Consider the following 10,442-nt stretch of genomic DNA (forward strand, 5'->3'; position numbering starts at 1 on the left):
GAAGGCATGCTCAGATGAGTGACAAAGAGTTGGACCAAATAGCACCCTGGTAGGTTCCATAGCACTTTGGCTTAATCTGTAATATGTTTGCTTTGTTTCCTAGAGACAACACCAGAGATCAAACAGGATATGGAAAGGTGTAAAAGAAATGTTTTTTTTTTTTAATTCTGAAAAAATAACAATGGGCAATGCTAACAAATATAAAGATATATTATCAGAACATTATAATTATACTAAAGGAAGACTAAAAGATACCAACCTACAGTGATAGAGCCTTGCAATGAAAGTCCACATTCTTGGTGAGGCCCTGTTGTAGGAGTCTTTAAATGAAGAAATCCTGCTGTGTCATGCTGAGACACAAATCTAACATGACAAAGTGCCTGTTTTGCTGTTGCTGCTGGACAGACCTCACTCTTCTCTCTTCGCTCCTAAAGTGAGAAATATTTTTGACTCTTGAGTCAGAACATCCTAACCCATACACACATGCACATTCACAAAATCAACAAAATGTTCCCAGCTCCCTTTTCCCAGTGGTTCTGCACTTAAGCATTTTAACACAGCATGCCAGTCTGCATTTTTCCAAACTGCAGCTTGTGTCAGCACTCTTTAATGCTCAATGGGCCGTCTCAGTGTGCCTTTAATAGCTCCGTTCTTGCGATGTTGCTTGTAAAAATGGTACTGTAATAACAAAGGTACGTCTGCATTTTCTCTTTGTCTAATGTCTTTAGTGACCCTAGTTGCAACTGCTTTTAGAACAAAAAAAAATCAGTTTAAAAGCCTGTCTCAGATATGGAGACTTGCAGACACAGCCCCTGCCACCCTATATTAAATTAGTTAACTTCATCACTAAAGTGTCTAAAATGCCACTTGCTAAGGTAGGTCAATTTTAAATGGGTGTCATTTTATTAACAAGGTGCAGACACCCATGCATGCCCCCAAATAAAAGTTACTGTTTGAAAGATAATGAGTGAAAGTCTTTTGCTTGTTTAGAAAAACAACAGAACACCAAAACACCAAGGTGGCTGGTTAGGAAAAAACACCACAATTTTGTAGCACCAACAGAGCAGACACATACAGTAGGCAGATCAGACAGTGACCATCCAAGCTGAGGTTTGTTTTACTTTGTGCAAATAATGAAAATGAAGTGACTGGGTTTATTAAATGGGAGACACAGAGGTACAGTGGGTCATAAAGAGACAAGCCGTTGTGATACCATTCCTCTTGTTGTTGTGCAAATGATGTCCTAACTGATAAGCATTACTAAGTTGTGTGTCATTGCATTCACTGTCCAAGCCGATCAAAAATGCAAGCTGTTGCTGGATGTTGGTTGCTGGTGTGACTGAGAGAGAGAGGCATGTCAAAGCCTATCTGATGCAGGGAAAAAGACCATCTCTAGAAGCATATGAAGCTCTGCAGAATGAGAAAATTTGACTTCAGTCCAGCTGTGAGAAAATCTATTATTTAAACATCTCAAGGCATGACATTTTAAGTAGAAAAACCAATAAAAATAGGCTAGCAGAAATGCAAAGATGAACCTGGAGCCATGCTGCACATCTTGTTAACTGAAATTCATGGAGAATTTAAATCTGAATTCATATCTTTTCAATTTAATTCTTCATAGACTCTAAGTATGGAAGAGGGAATAATACTTATTCTGAAAACTAAATCTTTGCAGTGGATGATGGCAATGTGTGTTGCGGTATAGATATGTTTTCAGCATTTCTTACAGGATTACAGTCACTTGTATTTTACTTCATTGCAAACTGTATATTTTTCTTCCTGTAAAGACAAAAAGATTATAATTCGTCACAGATAAACAACAATGATAATTATCTTCTTACTTGCTGATGTAGTTCTGGTCTAAGATGCTTATGGTGAAGTGTTTACCTTTGCTTAAATGTTTGATTATCTTTTTAAAACATGAGTGTTGTAATTGTGTTCCAATTTTAAGACCGATCAATCAAAGCCATTGTGTATTTAAAACTGACTTGATCTGTATTTTGTATCTTGCTACTGTAGCATGGAACATAAAATAGCTGATGGCTCCTAAAATGATAGATTATGTTATAAAATTGATTATTAGATAAATTCTAGTCTTGGTCAATTGATCATTTTTATAGCAAGTTGTATGGTGCAATTATTACTTAATGTTTGTGCTATTATATAATGATGTTGTTAACAGTGTAAAACTTGTCTTCTTTTGCTAATATTTTAATTATTTTATGACTATAGTCACCCCCTTGTAACCTGTTCTCATTGGATCTTGGAAGCCCAGCAAGGTTGTGACTGGTCAGAACCTACAGGACACCTCTGGGTTGCTCCTCTCAGTTGTCTTAGCAGACCATTAGGCAGTGCTCATTGGTCCACTAACCCACTAAATTTAACCTCGCCTCACCTGTGAGGTAGGTGTTGCTGAGATATTCAATTGAGATCCTGATGGTCTTATCCCTCTGTCCCGGCTAAATTCCTCCTGGAGCTTTAACAATCTGGTCTTCCTAAAATGTCCACGAATTCAACTAGTGAAACAGCTTCTCGTTTCACCAGCTGGTCTTATGTGTAGCAGTGCTGTTGATGCAGAATGGCTGCCACAAGTCATCCAAGTGGGGGCTGTACAGCAGTGGATGTACAGGTGAATGAGGTTTGTGTCCAAAACATATATAAACTACATACAGTGTAAAGTGTTTGGGGTTGAAAGTGTCTAATAATTTAATAAATTGTGCTTCTATTTGCCAGCTCTCCAAATGTTCCTCTACAAATTAAAGAGAACAGGGTGTTGTGACATTTCATTTTGTATTATAAGCATGCAACATTGCTCTTAATATTAATGTAGGCATTTAGAGTGGCATAAGTACAACCAGAAATCCTGCTTGCTGAATGCATTAGTGACCTCAATAGGAGCTTTTTTTATGCTGCCAGTGGGTTACTTCCATTGCACACAGTTCTTGTATTTTAGCAGATATTGTGGTATCACAGAGACAACTAATTCATTCATGTTTTAAAGACACTGGGATAGAGTTTTTGTCGCGATCGTCATCCCTCTTCTTAAGGGCGATCCGACTCTTTCATATTTTAGTTCATTATGTGCACCTGCCCCCTGTTTGTCCGTCTTTAAGGCGGGCAATCCTGCTTTGCCTGGCTCAGCATGGGAAGATGGACGCCACAAGGCTTGCCTATTCCCAGGGCTCACAAGTAGCCCGAGATGAGGCCTTATTCCCTGGCGTCCTGACCGTCTGAGTCCGGGGCTAGGAGTGCCTGGCCTCGTTACTCTGTTTTAACTCCTTGTTCCTGTTCCGGATCCTGTTCCAGATTTTAACTTTGTCTCAGATTGACTTACTTCCGGATTATACCGTCTGCGTAGGGTCCTGAACTGCTCACAAAGTCGTGTTTCCAGTTGGCCTGAATTTGTTTTGTGTTGCTCCCCAAAGGCCGAACTCCCGCTGGAGAATTTCTGAGACAGCTTCTGGCAACAGGAGTAAAAGAGGAAGAGAGAGAGTAACAAATGTGCAAATGAGTTATGAATAAAACCATAAAACCTCTGCAGATCTGATATCATGTGACACCAGAAAATAGAAACATTGCAAGGAATCAGAAAGCATCTAAAATCTGGCAAAATTAAATTGTCATAAACATATTTATTGATTTCCCTCCCTCTGTCTTCCTTTTAAAATTACTTTTATCTTCTGTACCAGTGTTTTGCTCATTATTAAAGGAAGGCAAAGTATCTGGGTTTGAGCTCTACTATACCCTGGGAATAAATCCTGTACTGTATCTCACTGCAAGATAAACAGAATGTACCCAGCAGCTCGCAGAGGTCAAATTCAAGAGGAGGCCTCCATTAAAAGCAACAATCAGAGATTGTTCCTCAGCAGACAGACAATATTCCTCCCATCTGGAGAAACACCTCACTGGTGGGCTATGAGATGGTTTCTTGGTGAAATAGTGACTCCAGTGCCTGCTGTCTGGAAAAGGAACCCATCTTTTAACCCTAGACTCTTTGTATGAAATCCCAGAGTAGGCAATTAACAGATGTGGATGACTAATTACCCAATTTATCCCCGATTAATGCATTTAACAATACTTTTTACACTTTCCCAGGTGGCAGAAATAGCTAAAGCAGCATTTTAGAATGGCAGGCAGCAGATAAAGGGCTACTCTATGTACAGTATTACGAAAGAATGTTAAAAGGAATCTAATTTAATTTCGTATTTCTCTGGTCATGTTGACCAATGTGAATGTTTTTTACTGTATATTTGATGCTTACCTACAGTACAAATTTCAAACATCTTAGTATAACTCTTAAAATAATGTGGTTACAGTTCTAGATTTCTGGTACATATTAGTGTTTACCCCTTTACCTTTCCATTTAAGAAGAAACTGAACTTATAAATTCTGTTTCGTGGCCAGACATCTCATATAATGTTATGCTCTGAAGTCAAATGGAGAGAATATTTTCAAAAGCGAACATTGCCTAAGTTGCAAATTCCATATTCTTGGCTGAAATGAACGCAAATTGTGTCCATCATTCTTTATATGTCTGTTTACGAAATGCCAGATGTCATGCCAGAGCATGGTTCTTATAACTAACTTCCTATTTACCTGTTTTAAAGTGGATACAGAGGTCAAGGGAGCATACATTCATTAGTGAAACATACCATCCTACTATAAAACAACAGTGACTTTAAGTGAAGATGGTGCACAAGGTTCTAAGTTCATTAATGGAAATGTATTTTACACGCAATAGAATTCTCACTTGCATATATACTAATTAGACCAAAAATGAATATTTGCATAAGAAAATTGGAACACTATGTTCTCATTAGCAAACATAATGCTTCTTGGTGATGCCTGCAAAAAGAGTTGTGCCCGGTTTTCAGCATTTTTCTTTTAACTTAAACTTAACTGTATTCCTATCCTACGTATATTTAGTTGCAGTTGTGTTGGCCATGATGTTGAAAGCTTATGATTTAACAGATTTTAGATTTTATTTTAGTTTTTTTTACATGCACCTACCCCTGTTTGCCGATTACTATTTAAGTGTGGCGTTTCCATAGCTCTCAGCTCAGCACCTGGAAGACGGACGCCCGGAAGCCAGTCTACCAGCGAGTCCAGGAGTGACCCGACGGCATGGGCTTCAGAACGGTGTCCTGACCATCTAGGTCTCGGGCTCCGAGCGCCTGGCCTCATTATCCCTTTAAAACCTCTGTGTTCCTGGTCAAGTTCCCCCTTCCCGGGGATTTTAATCATCCTTGTCTTGGATGGACCTCCCGGTTTTGGATTATACCGTCTGCATAGGGTCCTAAACAACACCTTCGGGAGTCAGAACGCTTTGTCTCAGTGAAGACAGGAGGAGAGCAGAGAGCTGGGCATGGCACTGTGCAGATAGACTACGGGCGGACAGGACAGGCAAGGCAGGGAAAGGACCTCAAAGGCTTGGTGCAGCTAGTGCAAAGCAGGGTATCCTCGTGACCAGGCAGGACTGCAGGACCAGGCTGCTTGCACAGTGCCGCAGGTCTTGAGTTTTGCTAAACAGGAGTCGTGAATACCGGGTAATGGGGGGATCCCACTGGTAGTGCTGTTCTTACTCGGGATCAAGCAGAAGGGCTGATTGAGGCAGAAAACGACTTGTTCAGACAGGCAGGTTGTGCTGAAAGCGCTTCCCTTACATGTTTGGAAGCTCACTGACTGTGTGCAACATAGTGTGCAGATCAGGATTTAAATATCCTGGAGCTGTCATTATGGTTGGGACTTGGACAAAACTGCAGTTAAATATAGCAGAAACACAAGAAGACAAAGTTACATTAAGTCTTATCTTTTGTTGTCAGACTTGGGCAGTTTTCAAATGAAAAGGAATTCAATTTGTCTGTGGTGCGACACATCTGAAATATAAACCTTTGATTTTAATCTGTTTAAAGGTACTTTTGTTGCTATTTAATATTGTAAACCATCTACATGGGTGACCTTTAAACCTGTTATAATGACCCCTGCTATTGCTGCAGAAATGGGGAAGAGCTGGCAAAACATTAGACAAAGGTCTAGAACACACCTGGAGGATCCCTGGCTGTCAGGATGTGTACCTACAGTGGGTGTTGATGTGATTACAGTGAGCAGATGCTTTAGGCCAGAGATAGCAGTCAGAAGCCCAATATCTAAGGAATGTCAAAAGATTTGAGCATAGGCACAATAAATGGGATTGTCTTGTAGTATTTTATGAATCCTCAATGCCATCTGACAGTCACGCATTGATCTCATTACACGCCTTCCCAAAATAGACACAGTCTATTCAAGGAGTCCACAGTGATTTATCACTGGCATGGCTTGAACTGGCAACTATTAGTGTCTGGCAAAACCTCTAAGTATCACCTGAAACACAGAGTAGACCCATGTTTCCTTTTCCAGAAATACTGTATGTATAATAATAAAAAAATAATGCAGATGGTAAAGACATTAAATAACTGATACTGTGCTCACCTTGGAGAGGCTCACCTTGTAAGAGTACTATATGCACTGGTGTGAGTTGTGTGCCACAGGATTGCCGGGTCAGTAATCATTGCTGGGACTTGTGGAAGGAGTGCTAACAATGGCATCTGTCAATTCAAGAGGCTGGGGACAGAAAATGCAATTGTTTCGCCACAGCTTGGCCTGTTGGAACACTCCCAGCTGATACGTAAGTCCGGAGCCTGCAGAAAATAGCTCAGTAGTATCAGCGACCAGGTTCGTTGGTCATTTGATTAATGAATCGATTAAACGATTGTTTAAATGATTGCTGATCAACAATTTAATCAGGTTGAACAGCTGATTAAATCATTCACTCATGTTCATTCATGTGTTAATCCTATTTCTTCTCTATGACTCCATGACTGTATCTTACTACACTTATCTTTCAGGATGGACTTGCAAGATTGTCTCATAAGAGACTGAAAAACATCCCTGGTCGCTTTATTTTTTTTTAAATCTAAAAAGTATCAAGGGAAATCTACTTGAAATACATGCTGCTAGGATGGTTTCTCAGCATTTCCATGGCAACATAAGCTTCACAGAGCACCTTCTAGGTGGACAAAACATCTGGTGCCAATTTGCTATCTTGTGGTTATTTCCCGGTCATACATAGTATTACGTCATGGACGTCAAGGTTTGTTTTGAGCAGGGCTAAAGTGGCGATCATTGGCAATTAACTGTGAGTTCAACAGGCCAAGGAATATCCAAAATCTTCAATGTCTGTGCAGAAACCACTGCAGTGGTCAGATATAAGAACATTCAGGCAGGTTAAAGCACATTCTTTCTTGTTTCTGGAAAATAGAAAGAAGGGGGATCTTAGAAGATTTTATCTTAAAGAAAGGGAGCTGACTACAGAGCTGATTTTATCTTTCACTTGCGAGCTGACTACAGATATATATGAAAACTGATTTCTTTTTACTGGCAGATCACATCAGCTCAGTTCTCTCTCAGGCATGATTTGGCTGGGGTTGTGCCATGGATTTCCCTGTACCCAGATCAGCAAGACCTTAACAGCAATGCCTTACAGTGGCAGAACAGGAAATGTATATTGTCAAGGGAAGTCAAGCTATAGAAAAGCTGCTGTAAATTCCAGAACGATGCTTTTGTTTTGGAAGCATGAATGCTGTTCATCTTTGAGGCATGCCCTCCACTTTGGTCAGAATCTGGAAAGCGCTACTGTATGTCTGATTTACACCCTGACTATGCAAAAAAACATTTGGTTAAAACATCTGCCAACACATGAAAAAGAACTGTTAATTTCTTTCTCTACTTCGGATTGAAGTCATCAGGGACAGAACAGTGTGGTAAATTCTGTGGAAGAATTTTCTCCATGATGGATTTTCCAGGTGTCAATGAGCAAGTGGCGGCACTCTGGAATATCCAAGAGGAGATTTCCCCGTGGTCAACATGTTATTGGAGAGATAAGCTGAGCCAGTAAACAGCTTCTGAATTATTAAACAGGGACTGAGAATTATTTATCCAATAATACACATGGGAAAAGGCAGATCATTATACACTGAAATAATATATTTCACTAATATTGCTATGGTTATGACTTGGACAAGAAAGCGGATAATTAGAAAAGTGAAAGGCAAAATGTTTGCCTTACATTATGAGAATGTCAGACTTGGGCAGCTCTTAGAGCAAGTGGAGTTCCTCCTGTCAATGGTGCCATATATCTGAAAGATAAGCTTTTGTTTTGAAATGCGAGAGTCCAGCACTATCGCTGAAGCATGACTAGAGAGCTGCCCTGCATTTCATTTTCTTCTTCCCTCTGGACCACCTCAGTGTCAAGGTCCTGAAGAGCTGGCAGGCCTGCGTCTGCATCCTGTTTCATGCGCCACTGGGGCAGCCAGTATGGGCGGCACAGCAGACCCTTCTCTACAAGCTGAAGACCCACAAAGTGAGCCGGAGAAAGACGGACAGGACCCCTTTTGTAATTTCCCAGCCTCCTTTAGCTTGGATATCAGACACGGATACCTGATCCCAACTCCAAGCTGGACCAAACCGACCCGACTGGCAAATTAATGAAAGAGCTTGGGGAAACCAGGAAGCCAGATGGATTAGGAGGGAACATGTGCAGCTCTATCTAGCCTTGAGAAGTGCAGCACAGGCCACAGTGATGATGTGTAACCTGCATTACTCTTGACCACCTGCATAACCAGCACTGGTCCTCATCACACCACCCTGCTGTGCACCTCGATTCACTCGGACTCCACACTTTCAACTTAACGTGCCCCTCACCTATTATTTAAACCCATAACTTTATGATTTCTGCAGAAACATGCTGTACAAGAATGTTGAGTATTTAAACAGCTTTAGAAATATGTATAAATCTGATGCCCCAAAGCTAAAACATAGAAAAAACAATGTACACATGATGTGAAGGAGCTCAAAGACATATTGGATTGCAACTCTGGGTTGAGAATATAAGAAGACTGCAAACAGAAATGCTCTGGACTGAAGATTTCCGGAAGGATCCTAAGTCAAATGCATCAACAGTGTGCTAGTTCCAGACACACACACGTAAAAAAAGATCTATTGTCTCTTCTAATGCTCTAATTAACTCCCAACTGTGTTACTTTATCTTTCTAAATGCATTCATATTTAATGTTCATGGTTTTTCAAGAGGATGATCTAGTCTGTTGAGTGAAAGGCATTCTATATTGTTTAAGATCTGCTGATAATACAATTTGAAAAGCATGTGCAGTTTTTTAAAGACACCATTAAGAGGCTGGGTCCTCTATGAGACATTCCAATCAAAGGGTGACACATATCCATTGTACGTGTTTGTCCTCAATCAGGTTAACTGTGTAAAACTGATTAATTCCTGAAAATGGTTTAAATTACTGTTGTTGCTATAGCTAACATAGGCCACACTAGTGTCTATTTTAATTTTTTCTTCCCTCACACACAGAAACCTAAATGACACAATCTATAATGTTGTTTGCTTCGTTGATGTAACAACCTTTGCCTTATTGATGAAATTGTCCACCCATCTAAATAAAGTACACATTAGAGAGGTTTATTTGGTTCCACGGTGATCAATTTGATATTTAAGGTGCAGTAAGTGGCGTTTAAAAATCGTTTCTCCTCTGTGCACTTTCGCCCCTCCTGCCTCAGAGTGTAGAGAGACACTCTAAATACACTGGCTTCGTCATCTGGACCCCAGTCTGTTTTACCTGCCCCACTGTGGCACAGTCTGGACTGCAGCTGACGTTTGTTTGCCACTGAGCTTTTGAAAACAAGATGGAGAGGTTTTCCAAGGAGAGATGGGTGGAGTGGAGTGTGTGGAGGGTGGAGGGTGTGAAGTGTGACAGGCCCTGACTATTGAACAGAGGAAGGGGGTTTATGTCGAGCTGTCAGGGGGTGGAAGAGGCTGAAAAGCTCGGGATTCTGCTGTGTGGACTGAGGGGCTTGGTGGCAGGGACATTGTTTTTCAACTGGCTGGTCAAACAGGATGGGGCGCAGCACCAGGGACCCATTGAAGCAGCTACCAAATACATAGACCATGAAGTAGATAGGACACGTCTTGGGATTCAGGCACCTTTGCCGCGTTCATTTGCTTTCGCTCAGAGGATTGACATTCCTATGTGCAGGTATTGCTGCTTTTTGCAATCAGTGCCAGAGGAGAATAAATTTCACAAGAAGCACCTTCGTATTCCTGCCTAGGCGAGCATGAACTGGACAGTCTCTTAGAAAGTCAGATGAACGAAACAGTTCAAACACCCAAGTGTATACTGTTCTGCTCAATAGTTTTACCATACAGTATTAACAGAATAATACTAGTGCCGTTGTTATATAGCAGCAACAGAAAATCACAGCATTTACATTGCCTGGCTAGTTAGGATAATGCCCACTATTAAGATATGTTTCTATGCAACAAACATTCAGAACCTTGTGAATAAATATTTCAAACATTATACAGTAAATATTAAACACGCTAC

This window comes from Lepisosteus platostomus, chromosome 13 (assembly GCF_059453375.1).
Source record: "Lepisosteus platostomus isolate fLepPlt1 chromosome 13, fLepPlt1.hap1, whole genome shotgun sequence".
In the NCBI taxonomy this organism is placed as follows: domain Eukaryota; kingdom Metazoa; phylum Chordata; class Actinopteri; order Semionotiformes; family Lepisosteidae; genus Lepisosteus; species Lepisosteus platostomus.